Source organism: Cetorhinus maximus, chromosome 36, assembly GCF_964194155.1.
Source record: "Cetorhinus maximus chromosome 36, sCetMax3.hap1.1, whole genome shotgun sequence".
NCBI lineage: Eukaryota > Metazoa > Chordata > Chondrichthyes > Lamniformes > Cetorhinidae > Cetorhinus > Cetorhinus maximus.
Genome location: NC_135914.1, coordinates 7,836,368 through 7,845,493, shown reverse-complemented (window position 1 = coordinate 7,845,493; position 9,126 = coordinate 7,836,368). Strand labels below are relative to the sequence as shown.

At 55.1% G+C, this 9,126-nt stretch overlaps 1 pseudogene; it reads left to right on the top strand.

The window, feature by feature from the left end:
• Positions 1 to 5,957: 5,957 nt before the first annotated feature.
• LOC144672191 (leucine-rich repeat and immunoglobulin-like domain-containing nogo receptor-interacting protein 1 pseudogene) lies at positions 5,958 to 7,738 on the top strand (annotated as a pseudogene).
• The last annotated feature ends 1,388 nt before the right edge of the window (positions 7,739 to 9,126 follow it).

Here is a 9,126-nt window from a genome sequence, read left to right as displayed (position 1 = left end):
CCCATCTTCCTGTCTCTTCCTCCATTACCCCATCTTCCACTCTCTTCCTCCAGACACCCCATCTTCCTGTCTCTTCCTCCATTACCCCATCTTCCACTCTCATCCTCCAGACACCCCATCTTGCTCTCTCTTCCTCCATTACCCCATCTTACACTCTCGTCCATATACCCCATGTTACACTCCATCCTCCTGCCTGCATCCTCGCTACATTGAAGCCAAGGCTCCTTGCATCATCTGAAATAGGGCTTATCTTCTCCACAAATACAGATTTGCATTTCTTTCGCACCATTCACAATCTCACGAGAACCCGAAGCCCTTTACAGCCAGTGAAGTACATTTTAAAGTATGCTCACTTTTATAATGTAGGAAGCGCAACAGCCAATTGATGCACAGCAAAATCCCACAAAGAGCAACCTGATAATGAGCAGGTCACATTTTTAATAATGTTGGTTGAGGGATAACTATTTGGCCCAGAACACTGGAGAGAACTCCTCCCATGCTCTTCTTCCAAGAGTGTTATCTTTTACATCCACCTAAGAAGGCAGACAGGGCCTCAGATAAACATCTCATCTGGAAGATGGCAGCTCTGACAGTGCGGCACTCCTTCAGTACTGACCCTCCAACAGTGCGGCGCTCCCTCACTACTGACCCTCCAACAGTGCGGCACTCCCTCAGTACTGACCCTCCGACAGTGCGGCACTCCCTCAGTACTGACCCTCCGATAGTGCGGCGCTCCCTTAGTACTGACCCTCCAACAGTGTGGTGCTCCCCCAGTACTGACCCTCCGACAGTGCGGCGCTCCCTCAGTACTGACCCTCCAACGGTGTGGCGCTCCCTCAGTACTGACCCTCCGACAGTGCAGCGCTCCCTCAGAATTGACCCTCCGACAGTGCGGCACATCCTCAGTACTGACCCTCCGACAATGCGGCACTCCCTCAGTACCGACCCTCCGACAATGCGGCACTCCCTCAGTACCGACCCTCCGACAGTGCAGCATTCCCTCAGTACTGTCCCTCTGACAGTGCGGCACTCCCTCAGTACTGACCCTCCAACAGTGCAGCACTCCCTCAGTACTGACCCTCTGACAGTGCGGCACTCCCTCAGTACTGACCCTCCGACAGTGCGGCGCTCCCTCAGTACTGACCCTCCGACAGTGCGGCACTCCCTCAGTACTGACCCTCCGACAGTGCGGCGCTCCCTCAGTACTGACCCTCCGACAGTGCGGCACTCCCTCAGTACTGACCCTCCGACAGTGCGGCGCTCCCTCAGTACTGACCCTCCGACAGTGCGGCACTCCCTCAGTACTGACCCTCCGACAGTGCGGCCCTCCCTCAGTACTGACCCTCCGACAGTGCGGCACTCCCTCAGTACTGACCCTCCGACAGTGCGGCACTCCCTCAGTACCGGCACTGTGAGCGTCAGCCTGGATTTTGTGCTCCAGTCTCTGGAGTGGGAGCTTGAACCCATGACCCTCTGAATCGGGTGAGCGACAGAGCCAATCGACTGAGCCACAGCCGACATCTTATCAGACTCTGCGGGGGTCCCCTCTCAGTCACCTCCTTTCAAGGTCCAAAAGTCTAAGGCTGGCAACGTTCAGCCACAGAACGTGACTTTCCACCCATTTGCTTTAACCAAGGGCTGAGATTCCCCAATCCTCCGGCATAGCTCGATCCTCTGAGCCCTCCTGGCCTGAATTATTAAAAAAAAATACACACTGAATCACCGAGAATGGTCAGTGAACATCAGGTCCAACCTGTGCAGCTGCAAATTCCAGCATGGGGCTGATTCCAGACACTGGGAAGACCCTTCACTCTTTCATGCATAAGTAGCATTGCCATGGCAACGGCCCTTCTGCCTCAAAGAATTTGTGCTCTCAGAGCACGCACATTTCATAAAATTCAAACACGAACGTACAGTGAAGGACAGAGATGAGATTGCTTACCTCGCCTGCCTGCTGGATCTTGCCGCTTTCGCCTCCCCGCTGACAACCTGGGCTGCCATCTGATGCCCGCCTGCTCCACAGCGTCTGGAGTTCCTGCTTTCTTCCCCCCTCCCTCTGCCTGCTGAGGGGATGTCACCTCGAACACCAAACCCACCCACCATCGCCTCCCCCCACCCACCCCCCATCACCCTCTCCACACAGCCCCTGTCTGTCAAAAATTGACGCCCACAGGCCTCAGGCCTGACTGCAAGGCTTCAATCTACTCCAGGCTCGGACGCTGTACCTGGGAGGATCCGCAGGTCCTTTTACCGCCTGTCACCGGTTTCGAAGATTGCTTTTTTTTTAGATTCACGGGCATCCCTCTCGGCCCTCGAGGAAGGCGGTCGCCATCGAGGCTGCCCTCGACGGTGCTGTTGACAGAACCGCCTGCCTTTCGGCGCCATTTTAAAGGGCCGGTTAGGAGCCAGCCTGGGACTGGAATCTACCCACAGGGCGCCCGGGGGTGGGGCAGGCCTCTCAATGCTGAAGAGCGGTTGCTTTCTCCCCGCAGTCGCACGCAGCGATTCGAGCAAAGCGCCACCCCTCACCCCGCCCACCCGCCTTCTCAAGGGGGCGGGCGACAAATGCTGGGCCCAGCCAGCGGCGCCCACGCCCCCGGGAATGCGTTAAAACAAAGATCAACCCTCGACGAGAAGGTTCAAGAGCAAAATATGTACCAGGAAATAAATTTCTGGATGGTGGGTCTGCAAGTAGGGAGAGTGTGGGCGGTTTGGTTTTTGTTTAAAAAGGGAAGAGAAGGTCTTTCCTGACGTAGAAGGAATTAAAGAATTAACAAACTTATCTTCGTCGAAGATTTAGGTAAAATGGTCAGAGAGTCTAACAAAGTGTAGAGTCTTAGGAACAGCGATTCGAAGATTTATAGAATCCGGCAGCACAGGAAGGAGGATATTTGGCCTATTGTGCCTGTACCGCCTCATGGTAAGAGCTATCCAGTGAGTCCCACTCTCCCTGCTCTTTCCCCTACAGCCCTTCAAATCTTGGCCAGCATCGAGCGGTCCGATTCTCACAGGGGAGACTGCACAGCCTGGGGCACCAGGCCTCTGATTCACATCTGGAGCAGGCAAGCTAAGAGCAGTAGGAAACCAGGGTGGGGGGGGGAAAGAATACTGGATCCATAGCCATTTTACACAGCTCACCTGGGCCCCGCCCCCGGCTTTCATCCACAAACCACACTGTAGAATTCACCATCCGATGGGGAGGGAGATGTTCTGACAGCAGAAAGGCCAGCAAGCAAGGTACGAGTCCAAAGAGAACCGGTCTCTGCATCATAAAGAGGATTAGAGATTTACTTTCACACGGCTGTGACCTGCTCGAGGAGAATTAGTGCTGGGACCATGAGGCTCCCTGGTAATATAGTTCACGGTGCTGGGAAGATCTCTGCCAATGCCGGGGTTGCTCTCAGTCTCTGCACAACGGCGTGTCGGCTCAGATTCAGCAGGTAACGCTCTCACTTCAGAGTCCGACGGTCACAGGTTCGAGACTCACTCCGGAGACTCATCCTAGCGCTGAGGGAGGACTACACTACCAGAGGCACTGTCATTAAAAGGAGACATCAAACCAAAGCCTCTTGTGCCCTTGCCCTTACATACAGACTCGTACTAGCTGGGGGGGTGGGGGTTACAGCCCCACAGGTGACTGGCTGCATTCCGTGGTCATTCTTCCCTTCGAAGCTCACAGAGCATTGGCAGGCTGTTTGACTGTGAGAGGCATCACACGCCTGCGCACACTCGGGATTGGATCCAGGAGCCCTGCCTCCTCTTTTGAAACTCTTGATAACCCAGCGATGCTGAGGCTAACTGTAGGAACAACAACAACAATGCGCATCTACACAGCAACCCCCCCCACCCCCCCAAGTCTTACATCCCAAGGTGCTTCACAGGAACATTATCACACAGAATCTGACCCCGAGCCACATAAGGAGATATTAGGGACAGGCAGCCAAAAGCTCGGTCAAAGAGGTTGGTTTTGAGGAACGTCTTAAAGGAGGAGAGGGAGTTTGGGGGGGTGGTTGGGGGGGGGGGGAATTTCAAAGATTAGGCCCTGGCAGTTGAAGGCACGGGAATGGGAATATTTTACAACTGGTTGTCCAATACAGTTGGAGTGATTCTAGGATTACCACCATTAAAGATGGGCACAGCTCTCTGGAGTGGGCCAGTTCTTTGGAACATGGGCACCACTGCACAACGTATCAGTAAAAGACTCCATAGGCCTCCCCCAGGCTCTGCCCGGTTGAGCCTCTTTGCCTCTGTTTCCAAGGTGCTGGCGGAAGGGGGAGGCTGAGTGAACGTCCGACGATACCAGACACCGGTGCTCTTTCTCAAGAGGGTTAAGATGCCAGTGTATAAATGGATTCAGCTGTCCCTGCTCTGTCACATCAACATTAAGCTGCTCATTGACCCACAAAGTGCTGAGCAAAAGGAACCAGCAACCAGGCATGCCATTGCTAATGTGCAATATTAATACACCATTAATTTTAGGAATCATTGGTAACCAGCTATCAATGTAGACGATGTGTTGTGCAAAGTGTCTGGCTTCCGATTATGCTTTATTGCATATCGTCTGCCTTCTTTCTCCTTCCTTATCTCTTCCCTTGCTCCCGTTTCCTTCTCCCTGTTTCTCTCACTGGGATTCCTTCTCCTGTTTGCTGGTCGGCCTGTCTCTCTCTCTCCTCCTCTCTCCCGCAGAGTGTCATGTTATACTGAAGGGCAGCAGGCGTTCCAGCTGTTCTGCCGCCGAGGCCCGGTTAGTTCTCGGGAGTGGAAGGGGTGGGGCGGGGGAGCAGGAGCTGCCTCCAATTCGACCTCCTCCCCCGCCCCCAGCCGGACATTCCCAACCGAGGGTCCCAGAGGTGTTAATGAGACAGCTCGATCCCGGATGAGCCTGAAGTTGGGGCCTGAACACCAAGGGGCTTACAGCTGGTGGATCGTTCACACTTTGCAGGTCTGGGCAGAGTTCCTGCGGACGCTGGACCCAAGGGAAGCCATTTGGTTGTTACTGTGACGGTTTTTCCCACCCAGGACAGAGAGCTAAGGAGGGGCAGTCTCGCGACATCACCAGGTAGGCAGCCAGCGTTACCTACGGGAGCTAACATACACTTCTCCCCAACATCCAGGGGGAATTCAGCAGCTTACACTCCTCCTCTCCAGATAATGGAATTGGAAGAGAGCTGACGGAGACCATTCAGCCCCTTGTACCTGTGCCAGCTCTTTGAAACAGCTATCCGATTAGTCTCATTCCTGCCCATACACTGTCCCCCCAACAGCCCTGCCAATTCCTCCTAACAAAATGTCTATCCAGCGCATGGCTTGTTGCCAATGTTTAGGCCTGGGTCACAATCGTCTCAGTAACCTGGAGGGGCTGCTGTGGGTTTAATAGAGGGGTTGGGGCGTGAAGGGGGATGGGATGGCAAACTGTGAGAGATTGGATTGAACATGGGATGTGGGAGGAGATTAAATGGGCGGGTAGAGTCCGTATAGGGGAGCGTGTACATGGGCCGTGGAAGGAGATTAAAGGAGTGGGTAGAGGCCGTTTGGCCCAGTGGGTGGCATCCCTACCTCCAGGTCTGAGTCCCACTCCAGCATTTGATGGCCAAGGATGCGTTTGTAATGCAGCCAACCAGGTCGAATATCAACCTGTAGAACCTTCCAATGTGCCTATGGCGTGCGGTAAGAGCAGGAGAGTGTCTCGGTCAGCCATGACTTGATGTGGAGTTATAGCCCTGTTGACAGGCTGCTGATCTTTTCTCAGTAAAACGAGCCATGGAAACAGACATGAGCCTGTAGTTTGTCTGCCTCGTGTGCCACTAGAGGCCTGGGAAGGTTCTGAGTCTAAGAGGCTGCGTTTGGGTAGATGGCACCTGGTTTGTGGGAGGAATGGGGTTAATGTGAGAAATGACCCTTACGCCACCCTGTGCTTTCTTATGCTCAGATGGGAGAGATATCACCCAGTGGAAATGCCCAGCTGTGCGTCAAAGGTCTGACCTGCATGTGGCCAAGTCTTGCACTGATCCTCCTGGTATTCCTGGGTGCTTGTGCACAGCAATGTCCCTCACCCTGTGACTGTCGGATGTTAAATGGAACTGTTGTCTGCCGTGGGAGGGAGCTCACTGCCGTACCTGAAGGAGTTCCCTTGGAGACCAAGGGGCTGGACCTCAGCAGGAACCTCCTGGCCTCTGTCAGGCTGGGCCAATTCCGTGAACTCTCAGAGCTGGAGAGCCTGGACCTCAGCAGCAACCTCATCGCCAACATTGAACCCGGGGCTCTGGGTGGCTTGCCGCGCTTGCGCACGCTGCGGCTGAGGGACAACCGCCTGAAGACCGTCTGGCCGGGTGCGTTTGGAGCGATGGCCAACCTCACCACGCTGGACATCCGCGGGAATCCTTTGGTCATCCTGCTGGACGAGACCTTCGGAGCGCTGCCCAGCCTCCGCCAGCTGGAGCTGGCGGGGGAGCTGGTTTATGTGGCGCCCCGGGCCTTTGCTGGTTTGAGCAGCCTGCAGCGCCTCACCCTGGGGATGACCAATTCCAGCGGCGTCCCCACTGCCGCACTGTCTCACCTCAGCAACCTGACAGTGCTGAGATTCCATGGGTTAAACATTGCCACGCTCCAGGACAATTCCTTCCAGCGCTTATACAACCTCCGGGTCCTGGAGATCGAGCGATGGCCGAGGCTCAGCACTCTGAACCCGGACTCCTTCCACGGCCTCAACCTAACTTCACTCTCCATCACCAGGTGCAACCTCACCTCAGTCCCCTACGACTCTGTCAGGCACATGGTGTATCTCCAGGCTTTAGATCTGTCCTACAACCCCATCGCAGCGATCCAAGGGAACTTACTGGGGGAGTTAGTCCGCCTCCGGGAGCTGCGTCTGGTCGGTGGGGAGCTCTCTGTGATTGAACCTTCCGCCTTTCGGGGTCTGAGCCGCCTCCAGACGCTCAATGTCTCTGGCAACCGGCTGGAGACCTTGCAGGAGTCGGCCTTCCACTCCGTCGGGAGCTTGGCTACCCTCCGGCTGGATGCCAACCCGCTGGCCTGCGACTGCAGGCTCCTGTGGATCATTGCAAGGAGGGCACGGCTGAACTTCGAGGGCCAGGAGCCTGTTTGCGCAGGCCCCGATCCAGCCCAGGGCAAGGCCTTCAAGGACTTTGGGGCCATCGTCCTGCCCGGCTACTTCACCTGCAGCAGAGCCAGGATCCTGAGCAAGATGGCACAGCTGGCCACGGTGGGCGAAGGGGAGACAGCGAGCTTCCAGTGCCAAGCTGAAGGGGACCCGACCCCCGCCATCCAGTGGTCCACCCCTCGGCGACGGGTCCTGAGCAGCGGGCAACGCGGCAGGCTCAGGGTGCGCAGCAACGGCTGCCTGGAGATCTGGTATGCACAGACGCAGGATAGTGGCACTTACCAGTGCACTGCCAGTAATGCAGCGGGCAGCGACACCACCAGCGCTGTCCTCCAGGTCCGAAGCGTCATGCCAAACGTGACCCTTGACCTTCCCACTCGGCAGCCGGAGGTCGACGCCAGTCACGGCTCTGTCCTGGATGAAAAGACCCTGTCGATTGTCATCACCATCGGTTCAGTGTCCTTCCTAAGCGTGGTTGCCCTTTGCTTCATGCTGCTCCTCTTCTGGAGCAAGGTGAGGGGGCCCATCAAACGCACCAGCGAGGTCGAGGTGCCGTTTCAATCGAGTGGCACAGATGCGCAGTCAGAAGCCATCAAGTACACCACAAAAATGTTCTGAGGAAGGGGGAAGTATTGCTGCAGGACTAGGCCCCCCAACAGTGGGTTGAGGGGCTTTTGCACGGCTTAAGTTGTTAAGGAAGGAGCTGGAGGTCTTAGGCTCTGTATCCCTGCCTGTGCTGGATTGGCTGATCTTACCCGGGGACACGCTAAGGTGGCATGACCATTGGCCTTTGGGGTTGTGTGAGCAGTGCCCAGGGGTTGGGAAAGCAGCCAGGGTTCCCACTCCTGCTTGCCATCCGATGCTAGCAGATGTGTCCTCTCATCACTGGCTCTTTGGCTGCGGTGCCCTGCATGTCGAATGACCTGGCCGCTCTACTGTCCGGACTCACAGGCAAAGCTTGGCAATTTGAGAAGTACATGAGCGGCAAAAAAGCGGCCGTGGAATCTGAACTCCCCTTCGCACCCTGCTCCCCACACCCCCACCCCACTTCCCCACCCCCACTCCCAATGTAAGTCCGGAAGAGGAATACTTCAAAAGCTCAGTACAAGCCTGCCAACCATTGCCCGTTTTGAAGGCGCAACTGGCTGTTCGTTTGCCAGCAATTGGGACTTTGGCCAACAGCAAACACCAGCACCATGAGATTGGTGTGACCTTGCCCTGTAATAGTCATTCAAACAGGAACATGCTGACTGTCAGGAACAGCACTGTCATAGGGCGAGATGAAGAGAGGTGGGAGGAGGCTCATGTGGAGTTGGCACCAGTTCCACCCTGTTTCTGTGCTCCAGACTCGCTACATAGTGGGTTCGACATGGAATCAAAGACCTTGGGACATATCTCTCAATGGGTTGCCTGCTGAGTGTCTAATTGGCTGCTTTGGTTTGAAGTGTTTCTATGTTAGGTGACAGCCCGTGTACTGAGAGACCAGAATGTCTTGTGGTTCAAACAAGGCCGAGCCAGGCACTGTCCTTCAACTTGTTTTACATATAGGTTAAGGGGAATGGGTTGGCCATCTAGCTGTTGCATAATAGAGAAGGTCACGCCCTGATATAAGAATCACATCATTAAATTCGCCTCATAAAGAGAGAGTCTCTCCTCATAAAGAGGACATCATTCCATCAAAGGCCCTTTTAAAAGAGGGGATCTGACTCTCAGTCATCCCTCTCAAACAGGATCTAACAATTTGACCCCCTTTTTAAAGGGCCAGGCTCACTATTACGATCTCCTTTAAAGGTGACCCACTGTCAAGGACCCTTTTTAACACAAGGGATTCAAAATCTTGGACTCCCTTCGGGGACTCACGATCAGCAACTCACTGAGGCTCCTTCGACAGCACCTTCCAAACCCACAATCTCTACCACCTAGGAGGACAAGGGCAGCAGACACATGGGGAACACCACCACCTGCAAGTTCCCCTCCAAGCCCCTCACCATCCAGACTTGGAAATA